The sequence below is a fragment of the Salvia hispanica genome, chromosome 4, assembly GCF_029641045.1.
Source record: "Salvia hispanica isolate PSC_SH4W2 chromosome 4, Shi_PSC_v1, whole genome shotgun sequence".
Lineage (NCBI taxonomy): Eukaryota > Viridiplantae > Streptophyta > Magnoliopsida > Lamiales > Lamiaceae > Salvia > Salvia hispanica.
The window spans coordinates 55,039,492-55,062,923 of NC_142695.1; the positions used below are offsets into that span (position 1 = coordinate 55,039,492).

General features: G+C 32.8%; 2 pseudogenes across 1 annotated transcript; both read left to right on the forward strand.

The window, feature by feature from the left end:
• The first annotated feature begins 3,721 nt into the window (after positions 1-3,721).
• LOC125197118 (uncharacterized) lies at positions 3,722-11,577 on the forward strand (annotated as a pseudogene). The gene is made up of 10 exons (XR_016137781.1): positions 3,722-4,456; positions 4,534-4,677; positions 6,810-6,953; positions 7,452-7,523; positions 7,759-7,902; positions 8,286-8,357; positions 8,424-8,495; positions 8,562-8,633; positions 9,419-9,490; positions 9,940-11,577. The product of XR_016137781.1 is annotated as an uncharacterized LOC125197118 (transcript).
• A 4,407-nt stretch (positions 11,578-15,984) lies between these two features.
• LOC148929471 (uncharacterized) lies at positions 15,985-16,747 on the forward strand (annotated as a pseudogene).
• Positions 16,748-23,432: the final 6,685 nt, after the last annotated feature.

The following is a 23,432-nucleotide window of genomic DNA, read 5'->3' on the forward strand; positions in this document are numbered from 1 at the left end:
GTCGGCCGACCCCACTCGACCCCACCTCCCTCCGCCGCTGCTTGCCATACTCGTTCACTCACAAGAATTACACCCTCACTCACATGGCCATAACCGTTAATTTTGTTTTTTTATAATCACGAAAATTTCCATAATTAATCGGATACCTTATATATTTAACCTTCAACCTTTGGCCTCATTCCTCATACTTTTCAAAACATCAAAGGCGATGGACGAGACAGAGACAGAGGTAGATGATCTTGAATTTGAAGAAAGTAGTACTACTAGATGGTGGCCATCAAGCATGGGAGAAGTTCGTGTGGCCTTGCCTGCTGTTGATGTGAAGGGAGAATGTGATTTTTAGTAACTTATTATTTAGTTTTATAATAGATTGATTGTGAGTGTAGAAAGTGTGGAATATCCGAATGTTTGGTATGCATTCTAAAAATGGAATAAATAAATTTATAAATTATAGACAACCTAAATTGGTAAATTAGCTCTTTAAATGGTAGGCAAGCATGGTAAGTACTAATACATTAATTTAATATGCCCCGGGATTATATTTTGTAGAGTGTGACATGTATTTTGAGAATGTTTTTCAGTAGCATAAAACAAATGATCCATTTAGGAAATTTAGTTGCTGGATTTAGGGGTGGGAATACGGATATCGGGTATTGGATTTACCCGTACTCGACCCGATATCCGCTGAATTTTGGATACCCAGTATCCAATTTTATGGGATTAATTTGGGATTGGGTATTGAAATATAAGATAAATCGGGTATTGGATAACCCGACTAGATATTGGTATTACCCGAATATCCAATTTATTATTTTAAGCATATTTTAAATTAAGTTTAGTCATTTTGCATTAAATAATCTTATACTTTAAAATAAAAGTGATCCATTTTTTTTGTTTTATACTACAAAATAAATGAAACATTAAAGACATTAGTCAATTTAGATATTTCTATATTTCCATTAATATATAAAATTTAATTTTTGTATTAGTTATTAACATATGTAAAGAGTCGGGTATTTGGGTACCCAATACGTCGGGTATGGATACCCGGGACGGGTATTGGAGTACCAGAAAATATATCGGGGTGGGTTTTGGATGGACATTTTGGTGATTTTCGGGTTTGGATATTCGGTTTTTTCGGGTCGGGTATCCACGGATACCCATATTCCCACCCCTAGTTGGATTAATGTTTTTTAGAATTTTTTTCCCAATAAGACTCCTATTAATAGAAAAAGCGAAAAACATAATTTCTACGTCGAACAGGAGGGAATAGTATTTAAAAAGTACTCCTTCCGTCCCCCATAATTTGTCACCATTTGACCCGACACAGGTTTTAAGAAATGTAATTGAAATTGAGTTGAAAAAATTAGTGGTATGTGGGTCCTACTTTTGTATATTAGTTTTATAATAAAATGTGAGTGGAAATGAGTTAGTGGAATATATGGTCCACTACCAAAAATGGTAAAAGTGAAAGATGAAAATTTTTTAGGGACGGACGAAAAAGGAAATAAATGACAAATTTTCAAGGACGGAGGGGTTAGTACTCTATTCGTTCATAAAAATATGTGTACTTTCTATTTACGTAAAAAATTAACTAATAATAATATGGTCTCACTATCCACTAATACCATTTTAACTACGTATTTTTTCTTATTTATTATTTTATTAATTATGTACTCTCTCCGTTCCGCTTTTGCAGTCCCAATTCCATTCATCAATACCTTTTTTTTAAGGACTGAGGCAGAATGCGTTATCCATATAGTATAGGATTATACAACTGGATACTGATTGTTTTTTAATATTAATGACTTTTTATTGAGAAAAAAGTAGTATTTTGGGCTTATCAAATACGTTGGTTTGGGCCTCACCTAAATATTATTACTTGGGCTTATCGAGTACGATGGTTTGGGCCTCAACAAACTATTATCAATTGGGTTTAAAAAATAGCAAAGACTTCTCACTTGTATTTTGTTAATGGATATCTGACTAATCATTTCGCCAATTAACTTATTCAATGGCGTGACAAAAGTGTTGCTTTAGGCTTTAGGATTACCCTAATGCTAAGTGTCAATTAAAAAAAAAGATGAAGGTGTTGGCACAATGTGTATCTAATGCCTAGAAGAGTAATCTAAACACAAGGTCAATTCCAATTTTGATTTCCTCTAATTTTCCATTCTTACATTTAAACCGATCACGCACACATTCGCTGTCATTGCAGATTTATGGGGAGATTCCTTGTAGCAGTTTCAGCCGTAGGATAACTACTGAAATTGGGAATTTGAGGCTGCTTTGAGTTTTTCTCTTTTGAAGGTGCAGTCTCGTCTTCTGCTTACTTTTTGTATTGTAAATACCGATGCGCTAAGGTGTTTGTGAAAATGTCTCAACGACTACTGTTTCTGGAACTGTAACAACTTGTGCGTATTTACAAATCTTTATTCTATTTTATATATAATGGCAAAATTCAGGTGCAATACTAAAATAATTTGGAAACCATCTTCTATTAGGTTTATTAGGCCCGATATTTCTGCCTCATTGGGCCTTAAAGTGAGCAGGCCCACTAGCGAAGTCACTAGCTTCGTAGGATTAAACTTTTCTTCATATATGACTTATTCTCCAAGCTTCGGAATCATTAAAACTAAAAGTTTGTAAAATGCTAATCTTTTTTATATTGATTAATATGAATATTCTACGTTGAATTCATAAAGGAGCTAATTCCATACACAAATTTTGAAATACATGTCATTAGTTTACAACTCTTAGTCATTCTTCTTCTTTTTTCAATCAATTTTTAAATTGTACATTAGGATTTGTACTGCTAAAAGTCGTAAATATATGGCCCATAACGAACAATCTCATCAATTTCCTCGAATATTACCAAAATGCAATTATATACCAGAACAATATACTCCATCCGTTCAATAATAGTGGAGATGTTTCTTTTCAGCATCCAATTTAAGAAAAATTATGTTAAGTGAGTTAAGTAAAATAAGAATAAAGTAGGAAATGAAAAAAGGTAGAGAATTGAAGAAATAATAAAGTAAGAGGGAGTAAAGTAAGTGAGAAGAAATGTGTTGACTTTTACTTAAAAGGGAAATGACTTCGCTACTATGAAACGTGCCAAAATAATAAAATGATTTTACTACTATGAAACGGAGATGGAATAGAGAGAGTATCAAAAATTATTTTTTCATGTTGGGAGTGCCACCAAAGTGTTGTTTTCACTTTAATAGTCGTCGGTGGAAAAAGTAGATGCATCCATACAAGTGTACCCAAGTCCAAAAGCAATATAGCAAGTTTCTCAGTATGTGGGACCTGTTCTTAGCATTTTCTGGCCATGCATATAATATGTGGACCTAAGTCCATGTTATGTTTTTGTATATTATGTGGACTTGTGTTCATGTTTTGATTTTGTAGGTCAATTAAATCTATATATTAAGTCCATGTTATGTTTTTGAATATTATGTTATATTAAATCTATTTTGTGAGTATATACATGATGCATCTATTCTAATTAAATTGTGAATATGATCATAAAATCATAACTGAGAAATACTAGTAAACACTGAAATAGGAAATCGTGTTAGATGATTGCATCGTGAAAGTGAAGACTTTTCTTTGTTCACTTTATTCTTGAGAAGACAAAATATCTCCACTCCATATAGCTTTCGATTGCAACTATTTAGTACCCTGTTTCTTTAACAACTTCATCATCATTAACAAACCTAAATTTCAGTTTACTACTACTTTCATGGAGACCTCTTTCTTACTTCCTTTTTCACTCATACTTTTTATTACATTAAACATCTTCTTCACCCTCACCTCATCTGCACCAATAACCGATTTCACCACTGATCGTGAAGCTCTTCTTGCTTTCAAAAAAGCCATCACAGTGGACACAAGTGGTGTGTTGAGCAACAACTGGCTCACCAACACTTCTATCTGTGACTGGGACGGCGTCTCATGTGGCATCAAACACCACAGAGTGGCAGCCTCAATCTCTCCAACTTCGGCCTCAAGGGAAACCTCTCTCCACATCTCGGAAACCTAACCTTTCTCCAGTCCTTGGACGTTAGCTCAAACAATTTCGAAGGTGTCTTACCCGCTGAGCTGTCTAAACTATGCCGTTTGAAGCAAGTAAATGTGGCATCTAACTACTTCAGCGGAGAAATACCGAGTGGTGTCCTTACAAACATGTCTTTATTGGAAGACATTGATATGGAGTTTAACGAGCTATCTGGCGAGCTCCCAAGTGACATATGCAATAATACTCCGAAACTGAAGATACTGATTCTCAGAGAGAACCTAATGTATGGAAAAATTCCAAGGAATATATATAAGTGCAGCAAGATGGAGCAGTTGAGTTTATCAATGAATGCGTTCAGTGAAAACATACTAACCGAAGTTGGGAAATTGAGTATGCTTACGTTTTTATCTATATCTCATAATGATCTCCAAGGTAACCATATTAATCTACGTATTAATGAAATGGAGCTTTCACACTCTAGTTAACCTCATTTTTCGACATTTTGATAGGAAATATTCCGTCTTCTCTCTTCAATGTTTCCTCGTTGGAATTCATATACCTCGATGGCAATAATCTATCTGGAAGCATACCCACAAATCTGGACAATTTACTCAACCTTCAAGAGTTGAATCTTAGTAGCAACTACTTGACAGGTGCGAAGACTAAATATACTCTAATAATCTTTTGGCGCCAAATAAATGTTCTGTTAGTACTTAATTATTTTCATATAAGGTGATTCGTAAGGTAGCTTGCATAACATTTTCTCTAATGGATTTAATAATACGTAAATAATCTATTTCTAGTATAGTCAAAATCAAAATCAAACATGGACTTTATTAAAGTTGTAATCAACTATATCTTCAATATTTTACTAGTAAATCTCGAATCATCAAATCTACTAAGACAAATCCTATATCATTATATCTTAAAATAAGTGAATGAGATTAAAGCTCACAAATTTCAACAAATAGTAGATAAATTATTAACAAAAAGGTAAAATAGTCAACCTGCTATAACATAATAATGTTCATGGATTTTTTTATATCAACATAGTGTATTACAAATATCAACACAATTTTATTAATATTGTACATGCATTATATTGAGATTGTTTGATGCATTTATTTATATAAAATTTGCTTATCAACATATACAAAAATTGAAATAAAAATTATAAAATTTCATCATCCCATTATCGTCAAAACATATGCAAATGATGTTTAGTTAGAATCCTTATAAAATTACCTTTAATTTAATATATTATTTATGATAAAATAATCTAAATCGAGAGAGTTATGTAAATTTGAAATTTTAATATGATTTTGAAGAGAGAGATGGTATTTAATTTTAACTAGTGTATATAAGAATTGATAATAAGGGAGGTGATCAATTGCTAACTAATTAGCAATCCAAAACTAATGCCAATTTTTAACCATTAGATTAGGAGATCTAGTGGTTGATATAATGTAAGTGTATTATATTTTAAATTTAATTAATTATTAAATAAAATGAAAGGGTATTAATGTCAATCCCCTCTTATTAAAATTATCCTAAAACTTTAAATTTACGTAATTTTCTCAATTTAAATTATTTTTTTGCAAAAAATATATCAAGTTAAAGGTAATTTTATAACGATTCTAACAAGATCTCAATTGCATATGTTCCGACGATGTTCGAATGATGAAATTTGATGATTTTTATTTCAGTTTTCGTATATGTTGATGATTTGATGAAATCTCAACATAATGCATATAAAATCTCAATATTATGCATGTAAAATCTCAATATAATGCATGTGAAATCTCAATAAAACTGGATTGATATTTTCGTGTACTTGTGTTGAAATACTCATGTCATGTAAATATAAAAAAACACAAAAATTATGATATGATAACAAAATGATGATCTTACCCTTTGTTGATATTTTATCTACTCCTTCCTTCCCACAAAAGATGTCACACTTGTGGGACGGCACAAGATTTTAGGAGATTTTATTTTGTGTGTTAAATGGAGAGAAAATATAATTTTTACATTCATGTGAGAGAACTTTTTTCAAAAATGGAAATGTGACATCTTTTGTGGGACAAACTAAAAAGGAAATTGTGACATCTTTTGTGGGACGGAGGAAGTACTGTTTATTGAGATTCGTAAAATTTAATCTCATCCGCATATTTTAAAATCTAAGGATGAAGATTTGGTCTTGATTTTGGATTATGATGCTATAAGCAATAGAAGATGACCCTTCATATTAATACCCTTTTTTAGTTTATTTAATAATTTTTTAATTTAAAATATAATCAACGTGATATTATTTCAACCACTACATCTTCTAATGATTAAGATTTGGTGGGATTGCTTTTTATTAGCAATTGATCATAACCCTACTTTTAGTTTATTTAATAATTTTTTTAATTTAAAATATAATCAACGTGATATTATTTCAACCACTACATCTTCTAATGATTAAGATTTGATGGAATTGCTATTTAGTTAGCAATTGATATAACCCACTCTATATTAGTAGTATTAGTGTTGGATCTTGCTTATAAGAACTTGGCATATATATTTATAAACACGTACATTACATATTCCTAATAAACATCTTGTACTACTAGTATTACTTTGGTAATCTAAGACAACTAGAAATCCTTGACCTGAGTGAAGCAAACAACGTTTTTTTGTTCAATTAATGCGTAGTACTTCAATTGCAAAATACAAACTAAAATTGGGAGTCTTCACATTAATTTGACGACTTCAGTCAACCTTATTTGTTACATTTTGATAGGAAATATTCCGTCTTCTATCTTCAACGTTTCCTCGTTGGAATTCATAAATCTCGATGGCAATAAACTATCCGGAAGCATACCCACAAATTTGGACAAGTTACTCAACCTCCAAGCCTTGTATCTAAGCAGCAACAACTTAACAGGTACGAGAAACAAATTATATCTTGTACTTCATATATGGGCATAAAATAATATGATGAATCTCAATACACTATGGAAAAAGATATGATAATTAGAGTACTAAATAACTAATAGGATATTGGGGATATTTTTGAATATATGTTCGTATCATAGTCTTCCTTCAAACATGAGGCTCTCACTTGTCAATCTCCAACTCCACTCACTTGAGAAATTTCGTCTTTATAACCAATTCTTGCCAGCTGGCCATACAGTTGAACAGAACCTTGTAGGAGTATATATATCTATTATTCCTGCGGCCCCAAATGAATGGTGTATTTGTAAATAAATCTTATTTGGGTCAGCGTCTTATTTCGTAATTATTTGATAAAATTATGTTAAACTTTAATCGGAGGCCAAATCCTTAACATATTAACTGCCAAAGTTGTTTCTAAGCATATTATGTATAGGTGTAATTAATTGCAACCATGCACTGCTATGCTTACTATGCAAATAATTAATAGGTGCCGTACCGAAGGAGATTGGAAATCTTACATCCTTGATTAATTTGTATCTTAACGACAATCACTTGACAGGTATGATTTGATTTGATCACTATTTTGATTTAAGTTCAAATTTAATACGCTGATGAATTAATCACTTTCCACAATCTAATTCTAATATTTCAAAAGTTTATGCATCTAAAACTTTCTAACCACTACTTGGCATATGCCTGAGTTCGATCTTGAACAGTTGTAATGAAATTTACTATCTATTCATGATTCAATGTTCTATGTTTTAATAGTACTTCAAGAACTCATATTTTGATAGGAATAATTCCGTCTTCTATCCTCAACGTTTCATCGTTGGAATACATACACCTTAACGGTAATGAACTATATGGAAGCATACCCACGAATTTGGGAAATTTACGGAACCTCCAAGAGTTGTCTCTTAGCAGCAACAATTTAACAGGTACGAGTAGCAACTTATATATCTAGTACTCTTTTGGCCAGGAATATATTCTACAATTTTAAATTAACATAATTTTTAGACAATTGTCTTATCTCTGCAATATGTTCTAAGTTATTTGAAACTTAAAATTGACCTCTCTTCACTATTAGGCCTGTATATTGCTAAATTTGTACTATATTGTTTATATTATATTCAATACTAATTCTAATATTCCAAATGTTTATATATCTAAAACAATCCAAAAACTACTTGGCTTGTTCCTGATTTTTTTAGATCTTGAAAAGTTGAAATGAACTTTACAATATAGTCAGGATTCGATGTTCTCTGTTTTACTATAATCCTGCAAGAAGTCATCTAAGTCTATTTAATCGATGTTCAATTAGGTTCCATACCGATGCAATTTGGCAACCTCAATTCCCTGAACTTACTAGATTTGAGTATCAATAAGTTTACAGGTATGTTTACATATGATTCAATCCTGCAAGAAGTAATTTAAGTGTATTTAATCGATGTTCAATTAGGTTCCATACCGATGCAATTTGGCAACCTCAATTCCCTGAACTTACTAGATTTGAGTATCAATAAGTTTACAGGTATGTTTACATATGATTCAATCCTGCAAGAAGTAATTTAAGTGTATTTAATCGATGTTCAATTAGGTTCCATACCGATGCAACTTGGCAATCTCAATTCGCTAAAATATCTAGATTTGGGTACCAATAAGTTTACAGGTATGTTTACATATGATTCAACATATAGTTTGAGTATTAATCTATAATTTACTATCCGCATTATTATTTTACATACTTAAATTATGTGTAAGCGTTGTAGACAAATTGACAGGTATGCGTTGAATCATACATCATGGTTTTGCAACACTCTTACTCTTATATATTGCTTGCAGCTTTATTCATTTTTCAACACATGACTTGGTTTGCGTCCCATCAATATAATTTGATTACTATTACAATTTCATTACTACTTTGATTTCAAACCAACTACTAAACTTAATACGCTGCCACAATCACTTTCCATACTCAAAGTCGAATTTGAATTTGTCTAATCTAATTTGTAACCAAACTCCATATTGGCTCGTATATCACATCAATATAATCTTACTTAATCTTGAATAATGTATATTTACCTCTTTTGTACTCCCTTCATCCCCCGGTAATCATATACCTTTCTAGGTTACCCCATCGAAGGTGAGTCATTTTCTTTTTTGATAAAATTATATTCTCATTTTCTTTATTTATTTATTTTTCTTATTTTATTCTTTTTTCATCTCTTATTTTACATTTTCCCTTACTTTATTAAGACAATTTTTTAAAATTCCGTGCCAAAACGAAACGTCTTTATGATAGAGGCAAGGATGAAGTATAATATTAGAATTGTTTTAATCTGTAACCTCTAATCATTACTACCACTGGATTTTGGTTTAAATAAGTTTGCTTAATCTGTAAGTTCCATTCCCGCAAGAAGTCATTTAAGTCTATCTAATGCATGTTCAACTCAGGTTCCATAGCCAACCAAGTTGGTAACCTCACTTCGCTAGGATGGTTGAATTTGGCAAACAATAAGTTCAAAGGTATGTTTTTATATGGTTCAATATATAGTTTGAGTACTACACTGTGATTTATTCGCCGCATTATATATTATCTCATGCTTGTACATGTTCCGAAAACAAATTCGTATGATTTGATTATAGCCGTCATAATCACTTTCCTTAGTCGAATTCGAATTTAAATTTATCTAATTTAATGTTCTAACCAAATTCCATATAAATCTTAAACTTATGTTATCTAGAACCTTTCCTATTACTACCTATTGAATTTTGGTTTGAATATATTGGCGTATAAATTTGTAAATTGTACGCTGCTCCAAAATGGTGTAACTCGGACAAAATACAAAAAAACAAAGCTTTATAAATTTATCAAACTTTAGTTATTACTTTACTATCCACTCTTCCATATTCAAACTTTAATTATTACTGTCCACGCTCTATCTTGATCTTTATCATAACAGAATCACTCACAGGCAAAATTCCAACCTCTATCACCAATGCTTCTCAGCTTGAATATATAAACTTGAGCAATAACTCATTCGCCGGCCCTATCCCCGACTTCGGTAACCTAAGACAGCTGCAGGACCTTGGTCTATGGGATAATAATCTGAGTGGGGTAGAATCGCCGAATCAAGAATTGGGATTTCTCTCTTCTTTAACTAACTGCCCAAATTTGACGAGTTTGGATATTGGTAACAATCCGATGATGAATGGTATCCTTCCAGCTTCCATTGGAAACTTGTCATCTCTTATCAGATTTACAGCATATAACTGCAGCATCAGAGGTATAATTCCTCCTGAAATTGGAAATTTGAGGAGTTTGGAGGTTTTGGATTTATCCAACAATCAACTCACAGGATCCATCCCAACTACATTTCCAGTGGGGTTTATTCTGATTTTGGGTTTATCCAATAATCAACTCACAGGATTCATGCCGACTACATTTTCAAAGGATTGTAGGCTTATGTCACTCGACTTGAATGGTAATAAGTTGGCAGGAACATTACCCCAATCCCTTTCAAATTGTGGAATACTGCAGGTTCTTGATGTTGGAAACAATAGAATACAAGACACCTTTCCAGTTTGGACCGGAAATCTTACCGATCTTATGATCCTGGTATTGAGGTCCAACAACTTTAGTGGTACCATTACTTCTCTCGCTTCCAATACTACTCTTCCATTCCCCAAGTTGCAAGTTTTTGATGTATCACATAATGCATTCGTTGGAAATCTGCCGAATGAATATTTGAGGAACTTCAAAGGGATGATAGGTGCACATGTGTATTATCCGTATGATCCAAAAATGTCTTACTTTTATAGATATTCATTGACATTAACTGCGAAAGGTTCAGATCTTGAATATCAGAGAATGTTGACAATCTTGACAACAAGCGACATGTCATCCAACAGATTCTCAGGCAGTATCCCAAGTTCCATAGGAAAATTGAATTCCTTGATATATTTGAATCTGTCTCACAATGGCCTCACAGGAGGTATACCTGCATCTCTTGGAAACATTACAGAACTCGAGTCGTTGGACCTGTCTTCAAACCGATTGGAAGGGGGAATTCCAACAGAGCTAACAAATCTCACATTTCTTTCGGTGATGAACCTTTCCATGAATAATCTTTCAGGGAAGATACCTCAATCCAATGGCCAGTTTTCCACATTTGAAAATGCATCATATATTGGGAATTCTGGACTATGTGGAATTCCTTTATCACGAAAATGTGAAGAGCCTTCGCCTCCAGTTATGCAGAAAGAAGATGGTGATGATGATTATGGTATTCTGGATGGATTCTGTTGGCAAGCTGTTGTTTTGGGTTATGGATGTGGATTCGTAGTAGGTGGGATTGTGGGTGGTCTGGTTCTTGGGTATGGAAGGCCTAAATGGTTGGTGGAATGGATCTACAGATTTTACAGGATAAAGATGAGCAGCCGTAAAGGAAATGTGGCACCACAAAGAAGAAGAAGAAGATAAGAAGGTTTGAGCCTTTGATGTTGAATAATGGGTATTGCCGTCCCGTATTGTTGTTTTCTTAGATTTATTTGCATGTTATACTGAACTTCCTAAATTATGTTGAATATTAATGAATGGTGCTTTTCAGTTACGCTTTTTGGGAATTTCAATTTCAAATGAGATGGATTGGGCCTCCACTAACAATTAATCCTTATGACATGGGCTGATCAACTGTCGTGATTCTTTATAGTATAAGGTTCATTTTCCTTGATTGTAATTTTATCATTTTAGGAAAGATAAGATTTTTTCCCTTTATATTTCTCATTTTTTCACTATAGTGTTTCTTTCAACCTTAGTCTTCATCAACCAGTTTTGATTCTGTTGATTATATAATAAAACGACTCTGTAGTTTGTACTGCTTAAAAACATCAACATGGAGTAACGAATAATAGCATTGGACATCTTACATCATTGGAATTTGGAAAAATTGATTGGTGGCATACCGAAGGAGATTGGATATCTTACATGAATGACTTATCTATGTGTTTATGCCTTATTAATCACATTCTACAAAATCAATTCGAATTTGTCTATTTAATCTTAAAATATCTATTAAAATTAGTCGAAGATAAAATCATCACATTAAAACTTATTCCATTTATTTCGATCCCTATTAAATATCTCATATTTGATCGGTACGGGTTTTAAACATTGTTTGACTCTATATTAGAATATGGGTGGAAAAATATAGTAGAATGTTGACCCCATATTTATATACTCCGTATTAGTTATATAATAATTGTGAGCGGAATGAGTTATTAGAATGTGATGTCCATTTTTTAAAAATAGTAAAAGTGAAACCAAACATTTATTGGGGACCGGTGGAAATCTAAAATTCTTTCTTGATCTATGTTACTTCTTTATTTTTCCTATTTTTCCCAAACTTATTAAATCATGGCAAATTGTCAGTCTAAAATATCCAACCATGTAGATGCCTAGAGGGCTCCCACACGCGTAAATAACAGAGTTGACGACAAAACCTTTGCATACGCATTGACTACTAGAATACTTTAGTTTCAACCAAATTAAACGGCATATGTGAAAATGCAATTATAGATATGTTTCAATGCAATTGCTTATTTTGGCTCGTGTCCAAATTGATGCAAATGTGTCACATAATTAAATTGGTTCTTTAATACTCTCTCCATACCTTGCTAAGAGATGCATTTATTTTTAGCACTGGATTTATGAAATTAAAATTTATTAATAAATTAAGAGAGAATACCAAAAAAAAAGAAAATAAATCCCTTAACTTATGACTCCCAAAAGAAATATGAATTGCTTAGAAATAGACAGAAGAAATATATTTCTTATACATAGACAAACTTTAATATATTTCTACAAACTAAATTAGTGCTCCAGTATATTTTAATAAATTTTATTCTCTCCGTCCCACAAAATGATTCATTTTTTTTTTTTGGTTTGTCCCATCTAAGATGACTCATTACTATAAATGGAAATACATTTATCTCTTCTTTACTTTCTCTCTAACTTTACTCTCTCGACTTAATACATAAGTAAAGTTGCATAAAACTCCGTGTCGCCTAAGGAATGTGTCATCTTCCTTGGAAGGAGGGAGTAATATATTTCCTTCAACAGCAAGCGATAAAATTTGATTCCATCATTTCCATGTGTTATTATAATTCTATGAGTTGCAATTTTATGAGGGATAAATTAAATTGTTAAAATCTCTTTGATACGCTCACTTAATACTGCTCAAATTTACCATGCAGATTTTCATGTGCTTTATTATACCTTTACTTCTTTTCTTTCGTTTCACGAAGAACATGCACGTTCGAATTTTAGAAACTTTTTTTCTTATAATGAGGTGAGTTTTGTTTTTACTAATAATATTTTAATTTCCTTTTTTTTCTATATCTCTTTTACTTTACTAATTATGTATTACAACTCGTGCTCAATCGAAAGTATATACTCTTATGGGACCGAGGAAATAACAGCTTCATATTTCGACAAATTTTTTATTTTATGTTGCACAGTAGTAAGAGCAATACGTAGAAAATAGTAGGAGTAGTAGTTTGACTTGTCTTTTTTGCTCCAACATCCCAATGTGCTCTGTCCGTGAGTAGGAGTACCATTTTCATGTTAGTTTGTCCGCAATACGATTCTCGGTTATTTTTACTATAAATGGTAATAGGGTCCACATTCCACTAACTCATTAAAACTAATATATACAAGTGAGACTTATATTCCACTAATTTTTTTCCACCCACTTTTCTTGATATTTCTTAAAACTCGTGCCACCAAGAAATCGGACTCCTAATAACGGATGGAGGAAGTAGTAATTCTTCCATCCCATAATGGATATCACAAATTCTGTATTTACTACTATAATAGATGTTATATTTGTTATTTTAATTTGTTCTATAAAAGATGTTATATTTCTGTTTCTAGAAAAAAATTCTCTGATTTATAAATGTATATTATTTGTCATCAACATCTATTATGGGATGGGATGGAAGGAGAAGTTTGTAGACTCACTTTTAAGTGTTTTCCACTTTATATTGTAGAGAGGGTCTTTTTATAGACTATCGTCATGATTAAGTTAGAAAATGGTATGGATGAAAACTTATGAATGAATATTTATTATTTTATTGAAAAATATATGTTTGTTTCGCTAATATTTTGAAGAAATTGAAACTTTTTAGAAATACACTAGATATAAGACAATTATTAATTCAATTAGGCATTAATACGTATGAGACGGGTTAATACCTTGAGACTCGAGTTATAAAAAGATATAGTACTCTCTCTGTTCCTAATAATTCGTCATCATTTGATCCGGCACAGATTTTAAAAAATATAACAGAAAGTGGATTGAAAAAGTTGGTGGCATATGAGTCCTACTTTTATATATTAGTTTTATAATAAAATGTGAGTGTGAATTAGTTAGTGGACAGTGGCGGATCCAGGATTTGTCATCTGGGAGTACGAGTCGTATGATAAATAATTACATAATACTAAAAAAATTGAAAATAACAGTAAAATAATATTTGAAATATCATTCAATTTTGAACTCGTGTATTTTAAAATAAAATAAACCAAAAACTATGCATAACATCCTAATATATTTTTCTACGAGTCTTCATTTCCTCAAAGTGATGGTCTATATCATCATCAAAGACTTGTAGAAACATTTCTTTCTCAATGAAAGTAACCAAACAATCATTCAAGGTTGATCACCAATTCTATTTCGCAACTTATTCTTCACAAACGTCATTCCATAAAATACTCTCTCTACATTTGTAGTAGCAACCGGAAGAATCAAAATCAACTTGATAGACAATGGGTAAGTCACATCCCTCTTTGTTTCAACAAGCGTCATTGAAAGAGAACTAAGATCTTGCAAATTCTGAAAGCCATTATCTCTTCTCATATCCTCCATGAATATACCAAGTTGACAATCAAGAGACCTCAAATCAATGCTTGAAAATCGAAAGGATAAAAAGTTGCAAGTTTGAGTACACTTTCTTTGTCAAAAGAAGAGAAGCTTTATTTCCTTAGATGATTCTTACTTCAATATTGGTAGCTATCATTTGGAAATTTTTGTAAAATACATTACTAATAAAATTATATACTAATATTACAGTAGTAAAAAAAAAATTTGGGGGTACCATCGTCCTCCCTTGTTATGAATTCCCTCCGCCACTGTTAGTGAAATGTAGGGTCCTCTACCAAAAATGATAAAAGTGAAAGGTGACAAATTTTTAGGGACGGACAAAAATAGAAATAAGTGATAAATTTTCAGGACGGGGGAGTAATAAATAGAAAAAATCAAACTAAATCAAAACAAATTTTAACAATTTATGAAAATAAATAATTAGATTAATACTAACCTACATATTCTAGATTTATGGAGAACTATAAAGAAAAATTAGATGATCACTCAGTGTTAAAAAGCATGACCAAGACTTAGCTTGACCAAGACTTAACTTTTTGAAATATGTGGTGGAAACATTGCAGGCTGTACTAGTGTACCACATTTCACATGCTCAAGACTTATGTTAATGCAAGGAATTAGATTTATGAGGTTCAAATTATTAAAGTGATCGCCATGGGGTTATATAAATATAATACTCCCTTCGTCCCCCATTAAGAGTCACACTTTTCCATTTCGGTCCGTCTCCAATTAAGAGTCACACTTTATTTTTACCATAAATAGTAAGTAGGTCCTACATTCCACTAACTCAATTCACTCACATTTTATTATAAAATCAATATAAAAAAATGGGTCCCACATTCCACTAACTTTTTCAACCAACTTTTCTTTACATTTATTAAAACTCGTGCCCGGTCAAAGAGTGACTCCTAATAGGGGACGGAGGGAGTATTTACCTTCCTCCATGCATGGCTTCATTCAACTTACCAACAACCTCATCATCATTAACAAACTTGAATACCAATTTACTACCATTTCATGGCCACCTCTTTCTTGTTGCCTTTGCAACTCATGCTTTTAATTAAAATAAACATCTTCTTCATGCTCACCTCATCTGCACCACTTATCACCGATTTCACCACTGATCGAGATGCTCTTCTCGCGTCCAAAAAAGCCATTACTGTTGACACAAGTGGCGCGTTGAGCAAGAAATGGCTCACCAACACTTCCATCTGTGACTGGGCCGGTGTCTCGTGTGGCATCAAACACAACAGAGTCACATCTCTCAATCTCTCCAATTTCGGCCTCCATGGAAACCTCCCTCCACATCTTGGAAACCTAACGTTTCTCCAATCCTTGGACATCAGCTCCAACAATTTCACAGGCGTCTTACCAGCTGAGCTGTCCAAATTACATCGCTTGAAGCATCTAAGCGCATCATCTAACAACATCAGTGGAGAAATACCGAGAGGTATCCTTGCAAACATGTCGGTATTGGAATATATTGATCTGAGGTTTAATAACCTATAAGGTTTGCTGCCAAGTGATATGTGCAATAATACTCCGAAACTGAAGATATTATTTCTTAGAGCGAATCAAATATATGGAAAAATTCCAAGGAGTATATATAAGTGTAGCAAGATGGAGAAGTTGAGCTTATCAATGAATATGTTCAATGGAAACATACCAACCGAATTTGGGAATCTCAGTATGCTTACATTTTTATCTATATATGATAACGATCTCCAAGGTAAGTATATTAATCTATGTATTAATTCTGTGGAACTTTCATATTGATTTCAGTATTCTAGTTGACCTCATTTTCCATATTTTGATAGGAAAATATTCCATCTTCTATTTTCAACATTTCACGGGTGGAATTCTTATACCTCACTGGCAATAAATTGTCTGAAAGAATACGATTCTTATACCTCACTGGCAACATTTCATCATTCAAAACTATGCTCACCTATCAATCAAGACACGATTTTTACGGTACTAGCAACTAATTATGAAACAAAAACCTAATCATCCAATAAACAGAGTAGGATTATTGAATTCAAGAAACAGCTCAAGTAAAGAACATGAGACAACACTTGAAGTCCAAAATTCATCAACAATTCAAACAGTTAGCCAGAATTAATAAATCAAATACAAACCTTGAGATTCTTGGTGTCCACTGAAACTATCCTTCTCAATCCTCCATCTGAAACCATAGAATCCAAAAATTCAATTAGTCGAAAATAAAACGAAGTAAAAACCCATAAAAAAAAGAGAAAAAGCAATGACCTTGATAACGCCAAGAAGGAGAAACAGACGCCATTTTCCGAACGGATAAATTCCCCAATAAATTCTTGGGTTTTAGTAGTACATGAATTTCGGTTGGGTTTAAGCTGCTCCCTTTGGAGGATAAAGAGAGTAAACAAAATTTCAATCGAAACCGATAACGTTAAATTGAATAATTTACTGTTGTGCGAAATGCGCGTCTCATTTTTTTTTTTTTACTAAAACTAATTCCACGATGACTTTAGTGGGGTAGTAGTTTTGCTACTGGTTAATTTCCATCTATATTAAAAAGGTTTTAATTTTTAGGAATAATGAGTTAGTACTTTTTTTTTTGTTGACATCAGTCTTTCATAGTAATTTTTTGCATTGTCCTACAAAAATTCTAAAACTATTGTCGCACAAAATCATGTCGTTTCGGATAAATTGGTGTCTGTTTTAGATATATTATCAGCAATAAAAATAAAATGATATTTTTTGTCCAAAAGAATATAGTTTTATCGAAAACAACATTGTTTTATTTTCATATTATTTTTAATTTTGACCATGGTGGGATAATTGCGGAAAAAATAATATAAAATTCCGCCAAGTGTATATTCGAGTTTTAAAAGTTAGGAAATCAATAAGAAGTTAACAAAATTTTTTTTGATTTAAATAAAAAGTATTCATATTTTAATTTCTAAATAGTCCATATTTTAGTAGCGTAAATTTTAATCCATACTTCAGCGTAAAAAAAGTTTATACTACTATAAATTTGTTTAGCACAATCCCAATTGCTTTGCGATAGTATTAGTAGTAGTATTTTTTAGTAGAAATTTCTTTGATAGTAATCACAACATTGTCAAATCCTAACCCAACTCAAAATCAAATTCTTCCCAATATTTGGGGTATTTAAATCCCAACCTCTCCCCTTTTATACAACCTTCAAACTTCTCAAATCACTAAATTCTCAGCCAAAAATCAAAGGCGATGGCTCGTGCTTTTAAGTTCGAAACAATTCTATGGTCGCCATGGACGTTGGAGGAGCACGACACCGCAATGAATCAAGTAGCGCAACATCGTCAACAAGGATCTTCTATTGAGGTCGATCTTGTTCAACTCACCGCCGCGCCTGTGCCTCGCCCTCTCTCTCTCCTCCTCCCCGAGTTCGGCCTCGTCATAAGGGTTTTGTCGGAAGACTCAGATGACGTTCTCTCCGCCTTCAAGACGCGTCGCTGCGACGACGATTCAGATATTCAAGATGATGAGAAGGAAGTTTGTTGCATATGTTTGGACGATCTGTACTGTGGATCCGTGACTGCTTTGGATTGCGGCCACGAGTTTCATCCCGGCTGCATACGGCGGTGGCTCTTCCGCGGCAAGAACTTCTGCCCCCTCTGCAAAGCTCCCGCGATGAAGCGACCTCGCGTAACGCTAGCTTCTCTCTTAGAACAATAGTTTGTTGTAGTCATGTTTTTATATTTTGGCAAACCTTTATTTGTTTATTTAATAAGTATACTAGTATAATTTTTAAACTAAATGAATTAATTTTATCGTCGTGTACCGGGAGAAATGTCATGTTTGATCTACAAACTCTATATTTATTGTCTAATATAATCGATACGTGACAAGCGGTGTGTGATCAAATACTAACTAAATTACAGTAATAACTAATAACTGATATCAATTTTGTATGTAAAAAATATCAACATAGAGACATAAATTTATCAATCTTCTTGCGTTGATTAATTTATGTCTTTGTGTTGATATTTAAATTTACATGTTGTATTGATATAGTTACGTCTTTTGTGTTGATAATTTTAATACACAGAATTGAAAGTTATTAGGTTATTACTGTAAATTAGTTAGCACACTAACGCAACCCAGTGACAATATTAATATTCATTACAAATATGATATACATTTAAAAAAGCAGGGAAGGAAGAGATAGACAATGATGAATTGCGGCTAACTCGAAAATGCTCGTTCAGATCGAAGCTATTGAGGATTGGATTCGGATTCGGATAGTAGACGAGACGTGATACGAACTCGCGGATCATGAATCAGACCCAAAGGTTCTTGACGTGATAGTGCCTCTCTAGCACAAGGTCAAAACACAATATTTCCAAAACCCAAAAGATACAACTATATTAAGCAACTCGTTGTTTATTGGAGTATGTATTTTCTTATTTAATAGGAGTAATATGGATTCCATATGTCAATGAAATTATGAAATACTAGTACTACCATTTTTTATGAATTTGGCAAAACTTTATTGGTTTATTTAATTATCGTTTCATCAATTCTTAGATTTGTTTGAGGGGATCTATCAAATACCAGTAAACCAATTAATCTGATTGTATCGGTATCTATCGTTTCTTCAATTCTTAGATGTATGGATGATTATAACTCAGTGGCATTAAAAACAATCGACTATACCACAAAGCATGGAAAGATTCTTATCGAATATAGTCGATTTCCTTCCATATTTAAAAAGTTTCAAATTTTTATTTGTTTTGGTAGCGTCGTTCATAAAAGATGGATTCAAATAAATTTGTCACAATTGATTACGTTAATCTTAATGTTATTAATAAGGAATATATCGCTCTTAGATAGAATCCACCTGAAAAATCAAAATTAATTTCAATAATAGAAACAAAAGTTACTTTCCATGATGATAATTTTAATATACAAAATTAAAAGTTATTAGGTTATTATTGTAAATTAGTTAGCACACTAACGCAAAACGCAACCCAGTGACAATATTAATATTCATTACAAATATGATATACATTTAAAAAAGCGGGGAAGGAAGAGATAGACAATGATGAATTGCGGCTAACTTGAAAATGCTCGTTCGGATCGAAGCTATTGAGGATTGGATTCGGATTCGGATTGTAGACGAGACATGACACGAACTCGCGGATCATGAATCAGACCCAAAGGTTCTTGACGTGATAGTGTGATGCAGTTATAAAAGACAAGTCTTGGAGACTAAGAAAAATATATATTTGGTTTTATTTATTTCCTAGTTAATAGAATTAGTAGAGGAAAATGATATTAGGAGGATTTGTTTTTCCTTCTACCAAATTAGGTTTTCCTTTTTTACTTATAGTTATTTTTGCTTATTATCTTTTTATTTATCTTCTTTCTATAAGTTTAGGATTTCATTTGCTTATATAAAGGCATCATTGTTGAACTTAAAAGACAAACTTTTAATATATAATTTTGCATTGAGTTTTTATACTCTCGAGTTCTCAATTTGTTGAGTTCTTTTTATCTCATAGTTTATCAATCTCATACGTTCCTGCTTCATTTGCATCATTTGGTATCACGATCCAGGTTGATTATCAATGGCTGAACGTAGATATAGCCGCAGACGTGGCGATGCTCGTGGCGGTGGTCGTGGTTGGGGACATGGAGATCTCCCAAACAAAGAGGCTGCACGACAGCATGATCTGCGCTACATCGAGAACGATGATCTGAGACAACAGGTTCGAGACCTCCAGCGCGACATCGAGAACGGTGATCTGCGACAACAGGTTCGAGACCTACAACGACGATTGGCGCGACTGGAAGAGCGTCGGGGAAAGTCCAACACGATGAGGTCTAATGTGCCGGAGCGTCGTTCGATGGTCGATCCATTATTCATCGACGTCTTCACATCATCTGTTGTGGATGAAACGTCGAAGAATACTAATAGCAATATATTTTCGATGCCGGTGTATGATACGCCTGTATACGACGAGGATATATTCTATGAGCTCTCTGGATTGGCGAGCAAATCCCCGTCTCCTTCCATGAAATTTGACGATGTAGCCGAAGACGAGGGCGTTGTCGTCTATGACGATGAGGAGGACGATGAGGCTGAAGGGGAAAACCGTCTCCTAGGGTTCATGTTTAAGAATGGTAATGGCGCTGATGATCTTCCAAGAGAGAAAGCCGAGTTCCGGAAGAATGATGTCACAGCGAATCAGGAAGACGTCGTGGAAAAACTTGTGAAGGAAACTTTTGTATCTAAAGCTGCAGGAGATAGTTATGTCATTAATACAAAAAAGAATTTTGACTATGAGTTTGATGCTGTAAAAGACGAAGTCGATGTGCAAGTGGGTTTTGGTATTTTGGATCTGGATCCTGTTAAAGAATTTGGTTTTGTGGGGCAGGAGTTTGATGGATATCCGAATAGGATGATGCACGATATCCAGAATTGGAATTGGTTTGTTAAGGAGGAAGTGCGAGATGGAGAAGATGATGATGATCGTGACAAAGCAGACTCGAGGATAGACTCGAGGACAAGTCTTTTTCAAGAAGGGGAGTATGATGCAGTTATAAAAGACAAGTCTTGGAGACTAAGAAAAATATATATTTGGTTTTATTTATTTCCTAGTTAATAGAATTAGTAGAGGGAAATAATATTAGGAGGATTTGTTTTTCCTTCTACCAAATTAGGTTTTTCTTTTTTACTTATAGTTATTTTTGCTTATTATCTTTTTATTTATCTTCTTTCTATAAGTTTAGGATTTCATTTGCCTATATAAAAGGCATCATTGTTGAACTTAAAAGACAGACTTTGAATATATAATTTTGCATTGAGTTTTTATACTCTCGAGTTCTCAATTTGTTGAGTTCTTTTTATCTCATAGTTTATCAATCTCATACATTCCTGCTTCATTTGCATCATAGTGCCTCTCTAGCACAAGGTCAAAACACAATATTTCCAAAACCCAAAAGATACAACTATATTAAGCAACTCGTTGTTTATTGGAGTATGTATTTTCTTATTTAATAGGAGTAATATGGTGCAAGACCAGGGTCTTCGATGATCGGAACAGTGACCAAGATCCCACCTATTCGTAGAGAGTTACCACAGATAGGCGAGAGAGAGGAAGAAGGAGCAGCAATTTGCATTAAATCATATATGTCAAATTACAACGATAAAGCAACTTATATAGCTCCACGTACGGAAATAACAACTCAATCAACAAACTAACTAACTATGATCTCATGCAATCGCGCCTAGGGAGATTCGATCCTTGGTTCCCACGTGTTGCATGCATCCATCCAACACTTTATTCTACTCTCATCTGCGCTTATTCTTAGCTCGTGTTTCGCGTACCGTAATATAATGAGTCGAGCATTATTTATCGCATAATATACCACACGTAGGCAAAATATAAGGGAGTATCTCCATAATTGCTCTCAACGATGCTAACATTGAAAAATACCCTACAACTATTATTACTGGTAGAGCTTGTAATTTTTATGTCAAAATTCTGGTTATGCCACTATTCTATTTCTTACACACTCCCTTTGTTCTATAGTAATGGAGACGAAACTTTTCGGCATGGAGATTAAGAAAAATTGTGTTAGGTGAGTTAAGTAAAGAGAGAATAAAGTGAAAAATAAAAAAGGTAGAGAGAAGAAGAGAGAAAAATGTAAGAGAGAGTAAAGCAGGTGTGAAAAAATGGGTTAGGACTTAGAGGGAGAAAGGAGCGAGAATTGGAATTCCGTTAAAAATGGATTGGGATTCATTTTGACTAGCAATTAATAGTATAATAAAATCTTTTAGTTTTACGAACCAATATTTAATCTAAAAATCATATCATATTTTGATTTCCATTATCTATTTAAATTTATATCTAAATTTAAGTTTAATATTTAGCATTATAATCATATGACACGTAATAAAATTGTCATTAAGTGAATCCTCTTTTGACATTTATTTAAAATGCAACAATAATAGATATTATAAAATGTCACGAAACCTTGATGTGATAATTGGATATATATATTGACATCTTTTATGAAGTGTCATATTTGTAAGTGTGAGAATAGCTCATTTTTATAGTAGTGGATGAAGCGAGAAAAAAGTAAGAGAGAGTAAAGTAGGTGTGGGAAAATGTGTTGACTTTTACTAAAAAAAGAAATGACTCTATTACTATGGAACGTACCAAAGTGACAAAATGACTCTATTAATATGGAACGGAGGGAGTACTACGTTACTATATTTTTATGCAGTTTTTATGTTTGATGGGAATAAAGACAAGTTTAGCTACAATCTCTGAAGAAATAAGATTATTAAAAGTAATTAAGCATAAAAGATTGTTTAGTAGTGATTTTTTATAACATCAAAGCAATCTATGAATAAAGTTTTGATTTTTATTTCTGAATTTGTTTTAGTAGCGTAAATTATACAATGTGCCCCTGAAATAAAGTTTATGTTTTGATTATATAATTTATATTAATATTAACAGTATAAAGAAGGAAACTATCGGCATAGATAGGGC